Source organism: Pristiophorus japonicus, unplaced genomic scaffold (assembly GCF_044704955.1).
Source record: "Pristiophorus japonicus isolate sPriJap1 unplaced genomic scaffold, sPriJap1.hap1 HAP1_SCAFFOLD_495, whole genome shotgun sequence".
NCBI classification, from domain to species: domain Eukaryota; kingdom Metazoa; phylum Chordata; class Chondrichthyes; family Pristiophoridae; genus Pristiophorus; species Pristiophorus japonicus.
Genome location: NW_027254401.1, coordinates 142,183 through 158,236, shown reverse-complemented (window position 1 = coordinate 158,236; position 16,054 = coordinate 142,183). Strand labels below are relative to the sequence as shown.

The 16,054-nt window shown below is 46.3% G+C and overlaps 1 pseudogene; it reads right to left on the bottom strand.

Annotated features, from left to right (window-relative positions):
* Positions 1-6,213: 6,213 nt before the first annotated feature.
* The window catches only part of LOC139253658 (zinc finger protein 229-like), an 81,076-nt pseudogene continuing 71,235 nt past the window's right edge, over positions 6,214-16,054 (bottom strand).

Genomic DNA, 16,054 nt, shown 5'->3' with positions numbered 1-16,054 from the left:
AGCCATGCTGGCCCAATAGGATGAGCCCAGGCTGGCCCAATAGGGTGAGCCCGGGCTGGAACAATAGGGTGAGCCCGGGCTGGACCAATAGGGTGATGTAATGACCAGAACTGTGTGAGTACTCCAGCTGTGTCCGAACTTGTGTTTTACACAGTTCGAGCATAACCTCCAGGGGGAGGTGGGAGTCTGGAACTTACTGCCTGAAAGAATAGTAGAGGCAGAAACCCTCATCGCATTTACAAAAGTACTTGGATATGCACCGGAAGTGCGTTAACCTACAGGGCTACGGACCAAGAGCTGGAAAGTGTGATTAGGCTGGATAGCTCTTTTTCGGCCGCACAGACATGATGGGCCGAATGGCCTCATTCTGTGTTGTAAACTGCAATGATTCCATGTCACCAATCCTCTCCTGTCTGAAAAAACCAACCCCACAGTCACTGACACCAATCCTCTCCTGTCTGATATAAACCAACCTCACAGTCACTGACACCAATCCCCTCCTGTCTGATATAAACAAACCTCACAGTCACTGACACCAATCCTATCCTGTCTGATATAAACCAACCGCACAGTCACTGACACCAATCCCCTCCTGTCTGATTTGAACCAACCTCACAGTCACTGACACCAATCCCTTCCTGTCTGATATAAACCAACCGCACAGTCACTGACACCAATCCCTTCCTGTCTGATATAAACCAACCTCACAGTCACTGACACCAATCCCTTCCTGTCTGATATAAACCAACCGCACAGTCACTGACACCAATCCCTTCCTGTCTGATATAAACCAACCGCACAGTCACTGACACCAATCCCCTCCTGTCTGATATAAACCAACCTCACAGTCACTGACACCAATCCCCTCCTGTCTGATATAAACCAACCCCACAGTCACTGACACCAATCCTCTCCTGTCTGATATAAGCCAACCCCACAGTCACTGACACCAATCCCCTGCTGTCTGATATAATGTTGTGAAAGACAGTGGAAGGCCAGAAGATTGGGAATTTTTTAGAAAGCAGCAAAGGACGACAATAAAATGATAAAGACAGAAAAGATAGCATTAGAACAAACTAGCAAGAAATATAAAAACAGACAGTAAGAGCATCTACAGGTATATAAAAAGGAAATGAGTAGCTAAAGTAAACGTTGGTCCCTTAGAGGATGAGACTAAAGAATTAATAACAGGAAACACGGATATGGCAGAGATTTTGAACAAATATTTTGTATTGTTCTTCACAGTAGACGACAGTAAAAACATCCCATAATCAAGGAGCTATTGTGATGGTGAGGGTGGGGTGAGGGGGGACTTAAAACAGTCACTATCACTAGAGATAAAGTACTCAGCAAACAAATGGGACTAAAGGTGGACAAATCCCCCGGACCTGATGGCATGCATCCTAAGGTCTTAAAAGAAGTGGCTGCAGAGATTGTGGATGCACTGGTTGTAATCTACCAAAATTACTTGAATTCTGGAGAGGTCCCAGCAGACTGGAAAACTGCCAATGTAACACCCCTATTCAAGTAAGGAGGGAGGCAGAGGGCAGGAAACCATAGACCAGTTAGCCTACCATCGGTCATTGGGAAAATACTGGAATACATCATTAAGGAATTAGTAGCAGGACATTTAGAAAATCATGTTGCAGTCAAGCAGAGTCAGCATGGTTTTATGAAAGGGAAATCATGGTTGATAAATTTGCTGGAGTTGCTTGGCGATTAAATGAGCAGAGTGCATAAAGGAATACCAGTTGAAGTTGTATATTTGCATTTCCAGAAAGCATTCGATAAGGTGCCACACAAAAGGTTACTGCACAAGCTAAGAGCTCATGGGGTTGGGGGTAATATATCAGAATGGATAGAGGATTGGCTAAGTAACAGAAAACAGAGAGTCGGTATAAATGGGTCATTTTCCAGTTGGCAAACTGTAACTAGTGGGGTGCTGCAGGGATCAGTGCTGGGACCTCAACTATTTACAATTTATATTAATGACTTGGATGAAGGGACCAAGTGTAACACAGTCAAATTTGCTGGTGATACAAAGATAGGTGGGAAACCAAGTTGTGAGGAAGATGCAAATAATCTAGAAAGGGATATGGATAGGATAATGAGGTACCAACGTTATCGGTGAAAAATGGGATGAGGTCCAACAAGCTGAATTTAGGGAGCTAGGAGTTAAATTAAAAAGTAGGACCTCAAAGGTAGTAATCTCAGGATTGTTACCAGTGCCACGTGCTAGTCAGAGTAGAAATAGCAGGATAGTTAAGATGAATAAGTTTCTTGAGGAATGGTGCAAGAGGTAGGGATTCAAATTCTTGGGACATTGGAACCAGTTCTGTGGAAGGTGGGACCAATACAACTGGTCTGCACCTGGGCAGGACCGGAACTGATATCCTAGGGGGAGTGTTTGCTAGTGCTGTTGGGGAGGGTTTAAACTAATACAGCAGGGGGATGGGAATCTATGCAGGGAGACAGAGTAAAATGGGGGCAGAAGCAAAAGGTAGAAAGGAGATAAGGAAAAGTGGAGGGCAGAGAAATCAAAGGCAAAAATCAAAAAGGGCCACATTACAACAAAATTCTAAAAGAACAAAGAGTGTTAAAAAAACAAGCCTGAAGACTGTGTCTCAATGTGAGGAGCATTCATAATAAGGTGCAGATAGCTGTTAACGGATATGATGTAATTGGGATTACGGAGATATGACTCCAGGGTGACCAAGGCTGGTAACTCAACATCCAGGGGTATTTAATATTCAGGAAGGATAGACAGAAAGGAAAAGGAGGTGGGGTAGTGTTGCTGGTTAAAGAGGAGATTAACACAATAGTAAGGACATTAGCTTGGATGATGTGGAATCATCGGTCATTGGCAAAATACTGGATGTCTCAAACTACATTCTGAAGGGAGGAAGATGCCTGTGCATGGATTTTTTTAACGTGTGGTGGCCGTTGCACACCAGCCACCACACGGGCTTGACAGAGTTAGGTCTTGGTCCAGTGGCAAGGATTAACCAGGACGAATGGAGACCAGCTCTGCTGCATGGACCTAGTGCGCACACATATCAGTGTGGGCTGGCCCGTGCTGCCCCTGGGCCCCTAACTCACACCTCTCCTGGGCCCCAATCACGTCCCTCGCCACTCCTTCGCCCCGACCTCGCTGCTGCTGCTGCACCGACCCACGGTCCAATCATCAACCTGGACCTTGATGACGTACGTCACTCTTTGCTGCCTTCACAGCTCGCGCTGCTCCCTGAAGCTGCATGCCTCTATGCTGCTCCCTGGGCCACATGCTGCTCCTTTTATGGCTCTGACCTGCCATAACATACCTCGATCTTCCGATATAACACGGACAGGGTATCCGGTCATTTATCACATTGCTGTTTGTGGGAGCTTGCTGTGTTCAAATTGGCTGCCGCGTTTCCCACATTACAACAGTGACTACACTCCAAAAGTACTTCATTGGCTGTAAAGCATTTGAGACGTTTGGTGGACATGAAAGGCGCTATATCAATGCAAGTCTTTCTTTATTAATACAAAAGCAAAATACTGCAGATGTTGAAATCTGAAATAATAACAAACTGTTGGAAATCTCAGCAGGTCAGGCAACATCTGAGAGGAAGCTTGCAGGAAACATAAAAACTGACTGCAAAAGCTTCTATTGATGTGTGAAGAGAAAAAGATTAGTGAAAAGAAACATAAATTGCTTCCAGTCAGAATCAGGTGAATTCATAATGGGGAACAAAGAAATGGCAGGCCAATTGAACAAATACTTTGGTTCTGTCTTCACTAAGGAAGACACAAATAACCTTTCAGAAATATTAGGGGCCCAAGGGTCCAGCGAGAAGGGGGAACTGAAGGAAATCCTTATTAGTCAGGAAATTGTGTTACACAAATTTATGGGATTGAAGGCCGATAAATCCCCAAGGCCTGATAGCCTGCATCCAAGAGTACTTAAGGAAATGGCCCTAGAAATAGTGGATGCATTGGTGGTCATTTTCCATCATTCTATCGATTCTGGATCAGTTCCTATGGATTTAAGGGTAGCGAGTGTAATACCATTTTTTTAAAAAAGGGAGAGAGAAAACAGGGAATTATAGACCGGTTAGCCTGACATCAGTAGTGGGGAAAATGTTGGAATCAATTATTAAAGATGTAACAGCAGCACATTTGGAAAGCAGTGACAGGATCGGTCCAAGTCAGCATGGATTTATGAAAGGGAAATCATGCTTGACAAATCTTCTTGAATTTTTGAGGATGTAACTAGTAGAGTGGACAAGGGAGAACCAGTGGCTGTGGTGCATTTGGACTTTCAAAAGGCTTTTGACAATGTCCCACAAAAGAGATTAGCGTGCAAAATTAAAGCACATGGTATTGGGGGTAATGTATTGACATGGATAGAGAACTGGTTGGCAGACAGGAAGCAAAGAGTAGGCATAAATGGGTCCTTTTCAGAATGGCAGGTAGTGACTAGTGGGGTTCCGCAACGTTCAGTGCTGGGACCTCAGCTATTTACAATATACATCAATGATTTAGATGAAGGAATTGAATGTAATCTCTCCAAGTTTGCAGATGACACTAAGCTGGGTGGTAGTGTGAGCTGTGAGGAGGATGCTAAGAGGCTGCAGGGTGGCTTGGACAGGTTGCATGAGTGGGCAAATGCATGGCAGATGCAGTATGATGTAGATAAATGTGAGGTTATCCACTTTGGTGGCAAAAACATGAAGGCAGAATATTATCTGAATAGTAACAGATTCGGAAAAGGGGAGGTGCATCGAGACCTGGGTGTCATGGTACATCAGTCATTGAAAGTTGGCATGCAGGTACAGCAGGCAGTGAAGGAGGCAAATGGCATGTTGGCCTTCATAGCGAGAGGATTTGAGTATAGCAGTGAGGTCTTACTGCAATTGTACAGGGCCTTGGTGAGGCCACACCTTGAATATTGTGTAGTTTTGGTCTCCTAATCTGAGGATGGACATTCTTGCTATTGAGGGAGTGCAGCGAAGGTTCACCAGACTGATTCCTGGGATGGCAGGACTGACATATGAAGAAAGACTGGATCGACTAGGCTTATATTCACTGCAATTTAGAAGAATGAGAGGGGATCTCATGGAAACATATAAAATTCTGAGGGGATTGGACAGGTTAGATGCAGGAAGAATGTTCCGGATGTTCGGGAAGTCCAGAACCAGGAGTCACAGTCTAAGGATAAGGGGCAAGCCAATTAAGACTGAGATGAGGAGAAACTTCTTCACTCAGAGAATTGTGAACCTGTGGAATTCTCTACCACAGAAAGTTTTTGAGGCCAGTTCGTTAGATATATTCAAAAGGGGGTTAGATGTGGCCCTTACAGCTAAAGGGATCAAGGGGTATGGGGAGAAAGCATTGAATGGTGGTGCAGGCTCGAAGAGCCGAATGGCCTACTCCTGCACCTATTTTCTATGTTTCTGTGAGCGAGCAAAAATCTGGCAGTTGGACTATAATGTGGTAAAATGTCAGGTTATCCCCTTTGGTAGGAAAAAGAAAAAACAAAATTATTATTTAAATGAGGACTATTGCAAAATGCTGTTGTACAGATGGATCTGGGGGTTCTTGTACCTGAAACTCAAAAAGTTAGCATGCAAGTACAGCAAGTAATCAGGAAGGCAAATGGAATGCTGGCCTTTATTGCAAAGGGGATGGAGTATGAAAGTAGGGAAGTCCTGCTACACCTGTACAGGGCATTGGTAAGACCACACCTGGAGTACTGCGCATAGTTTTGGTCTGGACTTGTCTCTATTCCCGTGCCGAGGGGATTGCTACACCAGACGGGAGGAGCAACATTTAGGGACACGGATTCCCCACCAATTCCCATTCCCTTTCTTTCTGGTGGATAATGGAGGGGCCACTGTGTGCAATGTGCAAGTCAGTAAGAATCATCAGCAAGCTCTTTCTAATTGGACATTTTATTCAGTAGAAACTTTCACACACTATTGCAGATTTTGTACCAAAAATCAATTTAGGATTAAAGTAAAAGTTCATAATTTTATTGCAAACTAACTTTCTGTTGAGAGTTGCTGAATTAAGGGGAAAGATAACACACAGCGTTTCTTAAATGGACACTGCAGCCCCGAGAACACAATCTGCAATATATCCAGAATATTAAAGTCCAGTCCAGTTATAGGGTTATTAACATCAGCAGAAAGAAACCCCAACTGTCAGAATGAACATGATTCAGTCGGGATGTGATTAACAGCAGCAATAACAGCAGATTCCAAACCCTGCAGTCACTTGTGAACTCGCTGGTGTCTCAGCAGGGTGGATGACCGAGTGAATCGCTTCCCACACTCAGAGCAGGTGAATGGCCTCTCCCCAGTGTGAACTCGCTGGTGTGTCAGCAGGGTGGATGAACGAGTGAATCGCTTCCCACACTCAGAGCAGGTGAATGGCCTCTCCCCAGTGTGAACTTGCTGGTGTTTCACCAGGTCGGATGAACAAGTGAATCCCTTCCCACACTCGGAGCAGGTGAATGACCTCTCCCCAGTGTGAATTCGCTGGTGTGTCAGCCGGTTGGATGATTGAGTAAATCCCTTCCCACACTCAGAGCAGGTGAACGGCCTCTCCCCAGTGTGAACTCGCTGGTGTTTCAGGAGTTCAGATGACCGAGTGAATCCCTTCCCACACTCAGAGCAGGTGAATGGCCTCTCCCCGGTGTGAACTCGCTGGTGTGTCAGCAGGCTGGCTGATGTAACGAATCCCATCCCACACTCTGAGCACATGAACGGCCTCTCCCCAGTGTGAACTCGCTGGTGTGTCAGCAGGTTGGATGAACAAGTGAATCCCTTCCCACACTCAGAGCAGGTAAATGGTCTCTCCCCAGTGTGAACTCGCTGGTGTTTCAGCAGTTGGGATGAACAAGTGAATCCCTTCCCACACTCTGAGCACATGAACGGCCTCTCCCCAGTGTGAACTCGCTGGTGTATCCGCAGGTGGGATGACTGAGTAAATCCCTTCCCACACTCGGAGCAGATGAACGGTCTCTCCCCGGAGTGAACTCGCTGGTGAGCTACAAGTTGGGATGACCCAGTGAATCCCTTCCCACACTCGGAGCAGGTGAATGGCCTCTCCCCAGTGTGACTGCGTCGATGAAGTTCCAGCATCGACGGTGATCTGAATACCTTCCCACAGTCACCACATTTCCACGGTTTCTCCATGGTGCGGGTATCCTTGTGACTCTCCATGGTTGGACGATGGGTTGAAGCCTCGCCCACGCACACAACACGTTTATAGTTTCTTCGCGCTTTGAATGGTGCGATGATTTTTCAGGCTGTTTAATTGGTTAAAGCTCTTTCCGCAGGCAGTGCACTGGAACACTCACTCGGGTGTGTGTGTCTCGGTGCCTTTCCAGTCACACTGATGTTTGAAATCTTTTCCAATAGGCAGAACAGGCAAACATTTCTCCTTCCACTTTCAAAGGCCGATGATATTCAGGTCCTGATGAATCAATTGACTCCGTCAGATCTTGACGTGATGTTTGGTTTGTGTTTCCTCTCTGAAAATCTCCCCTTCTAATATTCTGTAAAAGGAGATAATAAAACTCATCGCTGTCAGTACAAGACAGAAATTCAGGATAGACACAACTAGTTTCCATGGAACATTCTTTCCTCTCTTGTTCTTCCAAAGCTGTAAATTCCTATCCCACACATTGTCCCTCCTGCTGTGCTGAAATCCAAACCCATCGCACATTTCTAGACTGTTTCTCCTCCACTCCCAGTTTTCACCACCAATTCTGGCTGGGTTCAATTCTACACTCACTGGTTCTGCTCCCTCTCTTCCCCTAAAAGTGCTGACTCTGGCTTTGAGGAACAGGGTGAATGAAGGGAAACCAGTGGATGTGGTGTATTTGGACTTCCAGAAGGTATCTGACAAGGTGCCACATAAAAGGTTACCGCACAAGATAAGAGTTCACGGGGTTGGGGGTAATATATTCGCATGGATAGAGGATTGGTTAACTAAAAGAAAACAGAGAGTCGAGATAAATTCTCGGGTTGGCAATCAGTAACTAGTGGGGTGCTGCAGGAATCAGTGTTTGGCCCCCAACTATTTACAATCTAGATTAATGAATTGGATGAAGGGACCGAGTGTAATGTAGCCAAGATGGGAGGAAATGCAATGTGCGAGGACAAAAAAAACTGCAAAACGACATAGACAGGCTAAGTGAGTGGGCAAAAATTCGGCAGATGGAGTATAATGTTGGAAAGTGTGAGGTTCTGCAGTTTGCCGAAAAAAATTCGAAGAGCATGTTATTATTTAAATGGATAAAAATTTGCAGTACACCGGGACCTGGGGACTCCTGCTGCATGAAACACAAAAGGTTAGTATGCAGGTACAGCAAGTGAACAGGAAGGCCAATGGAATCTTGAACTTTATTGCAAAGGGGATGGAGTATAAAAACATTGAAGTATTGCTACAGTTATACGGGGTATTGGTGAGGCCACACCTGGAATACTGCGTGCAGTTTTGGTTTCTATATCGAAGAAAGGAGATACTTGCTTTGGAGGCAGTTCAGAGAAGGTTCACAAGGTTGATTCCGGAGATGAGGGGGTTGACCTATGAGGGAAGGTTGAGAAGGTTGGGCCTCTACTCATTGGAATTCAGACGAATGAGAGGTGATCTTATTGAAACGTATAAGATTATGAGGGGGCTTGACAAGGTGGATGCAGAGAGGATGTTTCCACTGATAGGGGAGACGAGAACTAAAGGGCATAATCTTAGAATAAGGGGCCGCCCATTTAAAACTGAGATGAGGAGGAATATCTTCCCTCAAAGGGTTGTAAATCTGTGCAATTTGCTGCCTCAGAGAGCTGTGGAAGCTGGGTCATTGAATAAATTTAAGACAGAGGTAGACAATTTCTTAAGCGATAAGGGAATAAGGGGTTAGGGTGAGCAGGCAGAGAAGTGGATCTGAGTCCATGATCGGCTCAACCATGATCGTATTAAATGGTGGAGCAGACTCGAGGGGCCGTATGCCCTACTCCTGCTATTATTTCTTATGTTCTTATGCTGACTCTGTCTGGGTTCAGTTCTACACTCACTGGTTCCCCTCCCTCCCCTCCCCTGATGGTGCTGACTCTGGCTGGGCTCAGTTCGACACTCACTGGTTCCCCAGCCTCTGCTTCCTTGATGGTGCAGACACTGGCTGGGTTCAGTTCGACACTCACTGATTCCCCTCCCTCTCCTCCCCTCCCCTGATGGTGCTGACTGTGGTTAGGTTCAGTTCTGCACTCACTGGTTCCTCTCCCTCTCCTCTCCTGAATGAGCTTGATCTGGCGAGTTCAGTTCTACACTCACTTGTTCCCCTCCCTCTCCCTTCCCTGATGGTGCTGACACTGGCTGGGTTTAATTCTACAATAACTGGTTTCCTCTCCCTCTCCTCCTCTTAAGTGCTGGCTAACTTAGATCTGGTCCTGTGTAATGAGATAGGATTAATAAACAATCTCCAAATAAAGGAGTCCCTTGGAATGAGTGATCATAGCATGGTTGAATTTCAAATTGAGATGGAGAGCGAGAAATGTGGATCTCAAACTAGCTTTCTTAGCTTAAATGATGGAGACTACATAGGTATGAGGGCAGATTGGGCAAAAGTGGACTGGAAAAATAGATTGAAGTGTAGGATGGTTAAAGTGTAGGGCCAAATTACAGCAAAATTCTAAAGGGCAAAGTGTGTTCAAAAGACAAGCCTGAAGTGAGTGGGGGAGGGGCGGGTACCGTACACTACTGAGGGAGTACCACACTGTCGGAGGGGCAGTACTGAGGGAGTGCCGCACTGTCGGAGGGGCAGTACTGAGGGAGAGCCGCACTGTCGGAGGGGTGGTACTGAGGGAGTGCCGCACTGCCGGAGGGGCTGTACTGAGGGAGTGCCGCACTGCCGGAGGGGCAGTACTGAGGGAGTGCCGCACTGTGGGAGGGGCAGTACTGAGGGAGTGCCGCACTGTGGGAGGGGCAGTACTGAGGGAGTGACTGTTGGAGGGGCAGTACTGAGGGAGTGCCGCAGTGTCGGAGGGGCAGTACTGAGGGAGCCCCGCACTGTCGGAAGGGCAGTACTGAGGGAGCCCCGCACTGTTGGAGGGGCAGTACTGAGGGAGTGCCGCACTGTGGGAGGGGCAGTACTGAGGGAGTGCCGCACTGTGGGAGGGGCAGTACTGAGGGAGTGACTGTCGGAGGGGCAGTACTGAGGGAGTGCCGCACTGTGGGAGGGGCAGTACTGAGGGAGTGACTGTCGGAGGGGCAGTACTGAGGGAGTGCCGCAGTGTCGGAGGGGCAGTACTGAGGGAGCCCCGCACTGTCGGAGGGGCAGTACTGAGGGAGCCCCGCACTGTTGGAGGGGCAGTACTGAGGGAGTGCCGCACTGTCGGAGGGGCAGTACTGAGGGAGTGCCGCACTGTCGGAGGGGCAGTACTGAGGGAGTGTCGGAGTTCATTGGATGTATTCAAGAGGGAGTTAGATCTGGCCCTTACGACTAAAGGGATCAAGGGGTATGGAGAGAAAGCAGGAAAGGGGTACTGAGGGAATGATCAGCCATGATCTTATTGAATGGTGGTGCAGGCTCGAAGGGTCGAATGGCCTGCTCCTGCACCTATTTTCTATGTTTCTATGAAGGCTCTGTGCCTCAATGCGAGGAGTATTCGGAATAAGGTGGACGAATTAACTGCACAGATCGCTGTAAACGGATATGATGTAATTGGCATCACGGAGACATGGCTCCAGGGTGACCAAGGCTGGGAACTCAACATCCAGGGGTATTCAAAATTCAGGAAGAATAGATAGAATGGAAAAGAAGGTGGGGTGGCGTTGCTGGTTCAAGAGAAAATTAACGCAATAGTAAGGAAGGACATTAGCTTGGATGATGTGGAATCAGCATGGATGGAGCTACGGAATACCAAAGGGCAGAAAACGCTAGTGGGAGTTATGTAAAGAACACCAAACAGTAGCAGTGAGGTTGGGGACAGCATCAAACAAGCAATTAGGGATGCGTGCAATAAAGGTACAGCAGTTATCATGGGCGATTTTAATCTACATATTGATTGGGCTAACCAAACTGGTAGCAATGCGGTGGAGGAGGATTTCCTGGAGTCTTTTACGGATGGTTTTCTAGACCAATATGTCGAGGAACCAACTAGAGGGCTGTCCATCCTAGACTGGGTGAGCTGTAATGAGAGAGGACTAATTAGCAATCTTGTTGTGCGAGGCCCCTTGGGGATGAGTGACCATAACATGGTAGAATTCTTTATTAAGATGGAGAGTGACACAATTAAGGTGAAGATAGGCACATTTTTGAGCGATAAGGGAGTAAAGGGTTATGGGGAGCGGACGGGGAATTGGAGCCGAGTCCATGATCGGATCAGCCATGATCTTATTGAATGGGGAGCAGGCTCAAGGGGCCAAATGGCCTCCACCTGCTCCTATTTCTTATGTTCTAGAGTTTCCCCTCCACCCCCAGTTTTCACCACCGATTCTGGTTGCGTTCAGTTCCTCACTCACTGGTTCCCCTCCCTCTCCTCCCCTGAAAGTGCTGACTCTGGCTGGGTTCAGTTCTACACTCACTGGTTCCCCTCCCCTGAAGGTGCGGACTCTGGCTGGGTTTAATTCCAGACACTGACATCATTTACATTGTTCCTGCACCAAGATGGCCGCGCATGTGCTGTGCTACTCACTCAATATTGATGGCGGACTGTTGAACCTGACTTCCTACACAAAGATGGCCGCCGTTAGCCAGGGCCTGTGACCGGGAGAAAGCCCCGAAGCTGCAACCGCCGATAGTCCGGTTATTATTTCCGGCTTGCGGCGGGCACCGGTTGTTTATGAAGCATCCCGGGATCCCCGCTGGTCCATTACTCCGCTCTTTCCCGCTGAAAAGGACACTTCTGAAGAGCCTGTCTAAAACGTGCTGCCTCCGCCATTACCCGCACCGCGCCTGCTCCAAAGCCCACCCACCAGAACCTGCGCATGCGCACGCGCACTGAGCTCCTGTAATCTTGTTGCGGCACATTCTCCCCCGCGCGGTATGCTGGGTACATAAGACCATGAGAAATCGGAGCAGGAGTGGGCCCTCCGGCCCCCCGAGCCTGCTCCCCATTCAATAAGATCTTGGCTGGTCTGATCACAGACTCAGCTCCACTTCCCAGGCTCCCCAAAACCCTTTACTCCCTTATCACTCAAAAATCTGTCTACCTCCGCCTTAAATATATTCAATGAACCAGCCTCCACTGCTCTCTGGGGAAGAGAATTCCACAGATTTATAACCCTCTGAGAAAAAAAATTCCTCCTCATCTCAGTTTTAAATGGGCTGAGGAGAAAGGCTGCATTTGTGAATAGAACAGGATTTACTGTGATTTCATTAGGCACTGAACCATGTTCATTCTGGCAGCTCTTGTTCGTTTCTGATGATCTTAATAACCCCTATACCTGAGCTGGAATTTAAAACCCTGTATAAATGTTGAATAAAGTATCTGTGTTTCAAACAGTGTTTCGAATATTTGATTGCTCCGTGATCACAGGGCAGGGAGGTATTGCTACAGTTGCACAGGGCCTTGGTGAGGCCACACCTGGAGTATTGTGCACAATTTTTGTCTCCTAACTTGAGGAAGGACATTCTTGCTATTGAGGGAGTGCAGCGAAGGTTCACCAGACTGATTCCCGGATGGTAGGACTGATATATGAAGAAAGACTGGATCAACTGGGCTTGTATTCATTGGAGTTCAGAAGAATGAGAGGAGATCTCATAGAAACGTTTAAAATTCTGACGGTTTAGACAGGTTAGATGCAGGAAGAATGTTCCCAATGTTGGGGAAGTCCAGAACCAGGGGTCACATTCTAAGGATAAGGGGTAAGCCATTTAGGACTGAGATGAGGAGAAACTTCTTCACCCAGAGAGTGGTGAACCTGTGGAATTCTCTACCACAGAAAGTTGTTGAGGCCAATTCATTAAATATATTCAAAAAGGAGTTAGATATAGTCCTTGCTACTAAGGGGGGATCAAGGGGTACGGTGAGAAAGCAGGAATGAGGTACTGAGGTTGCATGTTCAGCCATGAACTCATTGAATGGTGGTGCAGGCTCGAAGGGCCGAATGGCCTACTCCTGCATCTTTTTTCTATGTTTCTATTTTTCTATGTTTCTACCAATTGATATTCCATTTTAGTGCTTTTTCTCAATCTAACTTATGTCACTTCTCACCGAGTTTGCCTTCTATCATATCAAACCCCAAACTTGTTCTGGTTGAGACGATTTTAGGGAGCAAGGAGCTAAATTAAAAAGTAGGACCTCAAAGATAGTAATCTCAGGATTGCTACCAATGCCACGTGCTAGTCAGAGTAGGAAGCACAAGATAGCTCAGATGAATATGTGGCTTGAGCAGTGGTGCAGAAGGGAGGGATTCAAATTTCTGGGATATTGGAACCAGTTCTGGGGTAGGTGGGACCAGTACAATTGATCTGCACCTGGAAGGACCGGAACCAATGTCCGAGGGGGAGTGTTTGCTCGTGCTGTTGGGGAGGGGTTAGACTAATATGGCAGGGGGATGGGAACCTATGCAGGGAGACAGAGGGAAGTAGAATGGGGGCAGAAGCAAACCCATTGTAAATGTCAACAATTGTAATTAAGTGCTGTTCAGAGAGCAGTGTCATTTATTTAGAATTTTGTACATCAACAATAATACCAGGAATCAGTGAGTGTAGATGAATGGAGTAGGATGCAGGAGTACAAAGAAGAAAAGTAAAAGTGGAGGGCAGAGAAACCCAAGACAAAAAGCAAAAAGGGCCACATTACAACAAAATTCTAAAGGGGCAAAGTGTATTAAAAAGACAAGCCTGAAGGTTCTGTGCCTCAATGCGAGGAGTATTCATAATAAGGTGGACGAATTAACTGCACAGATAGCTGTTAATGGATATTATGTAATTGGCATCACGGAGACATGGCTCCAGGGTGACCAAGGCTGGGAACTCAACATCCAGGGGTATTCAACATTCAGGAAGGATAGACAGAATGGAAAAGGAGGTGGGGTGGCGTTGCTGGTTAAAGAGGAAATTAACGCAATAGTAAGGAAAGACATTAGCTTGGATGATGTGGAATCAGTATAGGTGGAGCTACGGAATACCAAAGGACAGAAAACGCTGGTGGGAGTTATGTACAGACCACCAAACAATAGTAGTGATGTGGGGGACAGCATCAAACAAGAAATTAGGGATGTGTGCAATAAAGGTATAGCAGTTATCATGGGCGACTTTAATCTGCATATTGATTGGGCTAACCAAACTGTAGCAATGAGGTGGAGGAGGATTTCCTGGAGTCTTTTATGGATGGTTTTCTAAACCAATATGTCGATTAACCAACTAGAGGGCTGGCAATCCTCGACTGGGTGATGTGTAGTGAGAGAGGACTAATTAGCAATCTTGTTGTGCGAGACCTCTTGGGGAAGAGTGACCATAATATGGTAGAATTCTTTCTTAAGATGGAGTGTGACACAGTTAATTCAGAGACTAGGGTCCTGAACTTAAGGAAAGGTAACTTCGATAGGATGAGACATGAATTGGCTAGAATAGACTGATGAATGATACTTAAAGGGTTGATGGTGGCTTGGCAATGGCAAACATTTAAAGATCACATTGATGAACTTCAACAATTGTACATCCCTGTCTGGAGTAAAAATAAAACGGGGAAGGTGGCTCAACCGTGGCTAACAAGGGAAATTAAGTATAATGTTCAATCCAAGGAGGAGGCATATCAACTGGTCAGATAAAGCAGCAAATCTGAGGACTGGGAGAATTTTATAATTCAGCAGAGGAGGACAAAGGGTTTAATTAGGAGGTGGAAAATAGAGTTTCAGAGGAAGCTTGCTGGGAACATAAAAACTGGCTGCAAAAGCTTCTATAGATATGTGAAGAGAAAAAGATTAGTGAAGTCAAATGTAGGTCCCTTGCAGTCAGATTCAGGTGAATTTATAATGGGGAACAAAGAAAGGGCGGACCAGTTGAACAAATTCTTTGGTTCTGTCTTCACGAAGAAAGACACCAATAACCAACCGGAAATACTAGTGGACCGAGGGTCTAGTGAGAAGGAGGAGCTGAAGGAAATCCTTATTAGGCGCGAAATTGTGTCAGGGAAATTGATAGGCTTGAAGGCCGATAAATCCCCGGGGCCTGATAGCTTGCATCCCAGAGTGCTTAAGGAAGTGGCCCCAGAAATAGTGGATGCATTGGTGATCATTTTCCTACAGTCTATCGACTCTGGATCAGTTCCTATGGATTGGAGGGTAGCTAAAGTAACACCACTTTTTTAAAAAGGAGGGAGAGAGAAAACGGGTAATTATAGACCAGTTAGCCTGACATCAGTAGTGGGGAAAATGTTGGAATCAATTATTAAAGATGAAATAACAGCGCATTTGGAAAGCAGTGACAGGATCAGCTCAAGTCAGCATGGATTTATGAAAGGGAAATCATGCTTGACAAATCTTCTAGAATTTATTGAGGATGTAACTAGTAAAGTGGACAAGGGAGAACCAGTGGAGGTGGTGTATTTGGACTTTCAAAAGGCTTTTGACAAGGTCCCACAGAAGAGATTGTTGTGCAAAATTAAAGTACATGGTAAAGTACATGTACTGACGTGGATAGAGAACTGGTTGGCAGACAGGAAGGAGAGAGTCAGGATAAACGATTCCTATTCAGAATGGCAGGCAGTGACTAGTTGGGTGCTGAAGGACTCAATGCTGGGACGCCAGCTATTTACAATATACATTCATGATTTAAATGAAGTAATTGAGTGTAATATCTCCAAGTTTGCAGATGACACTAAACTGGGTGGCGGTGTGAGCTGTGAGGAGGACGCTAAGTGGCTGCAGGGTGACTTGGACAGGTTAGATGAGTGGGTTAACTCATGGCAGATGCAGTATAATGTGGATAAATGTGAGCTTATCCATTTTGGTGGAAAAAACATGAAGGCAGAATATGATCTGAATGGTGGCAGATTAGGATAGGGCAGGTGCAACGAGACCTGGGTATCATGGTACATCAGTCATTGAAAGTTAGCAT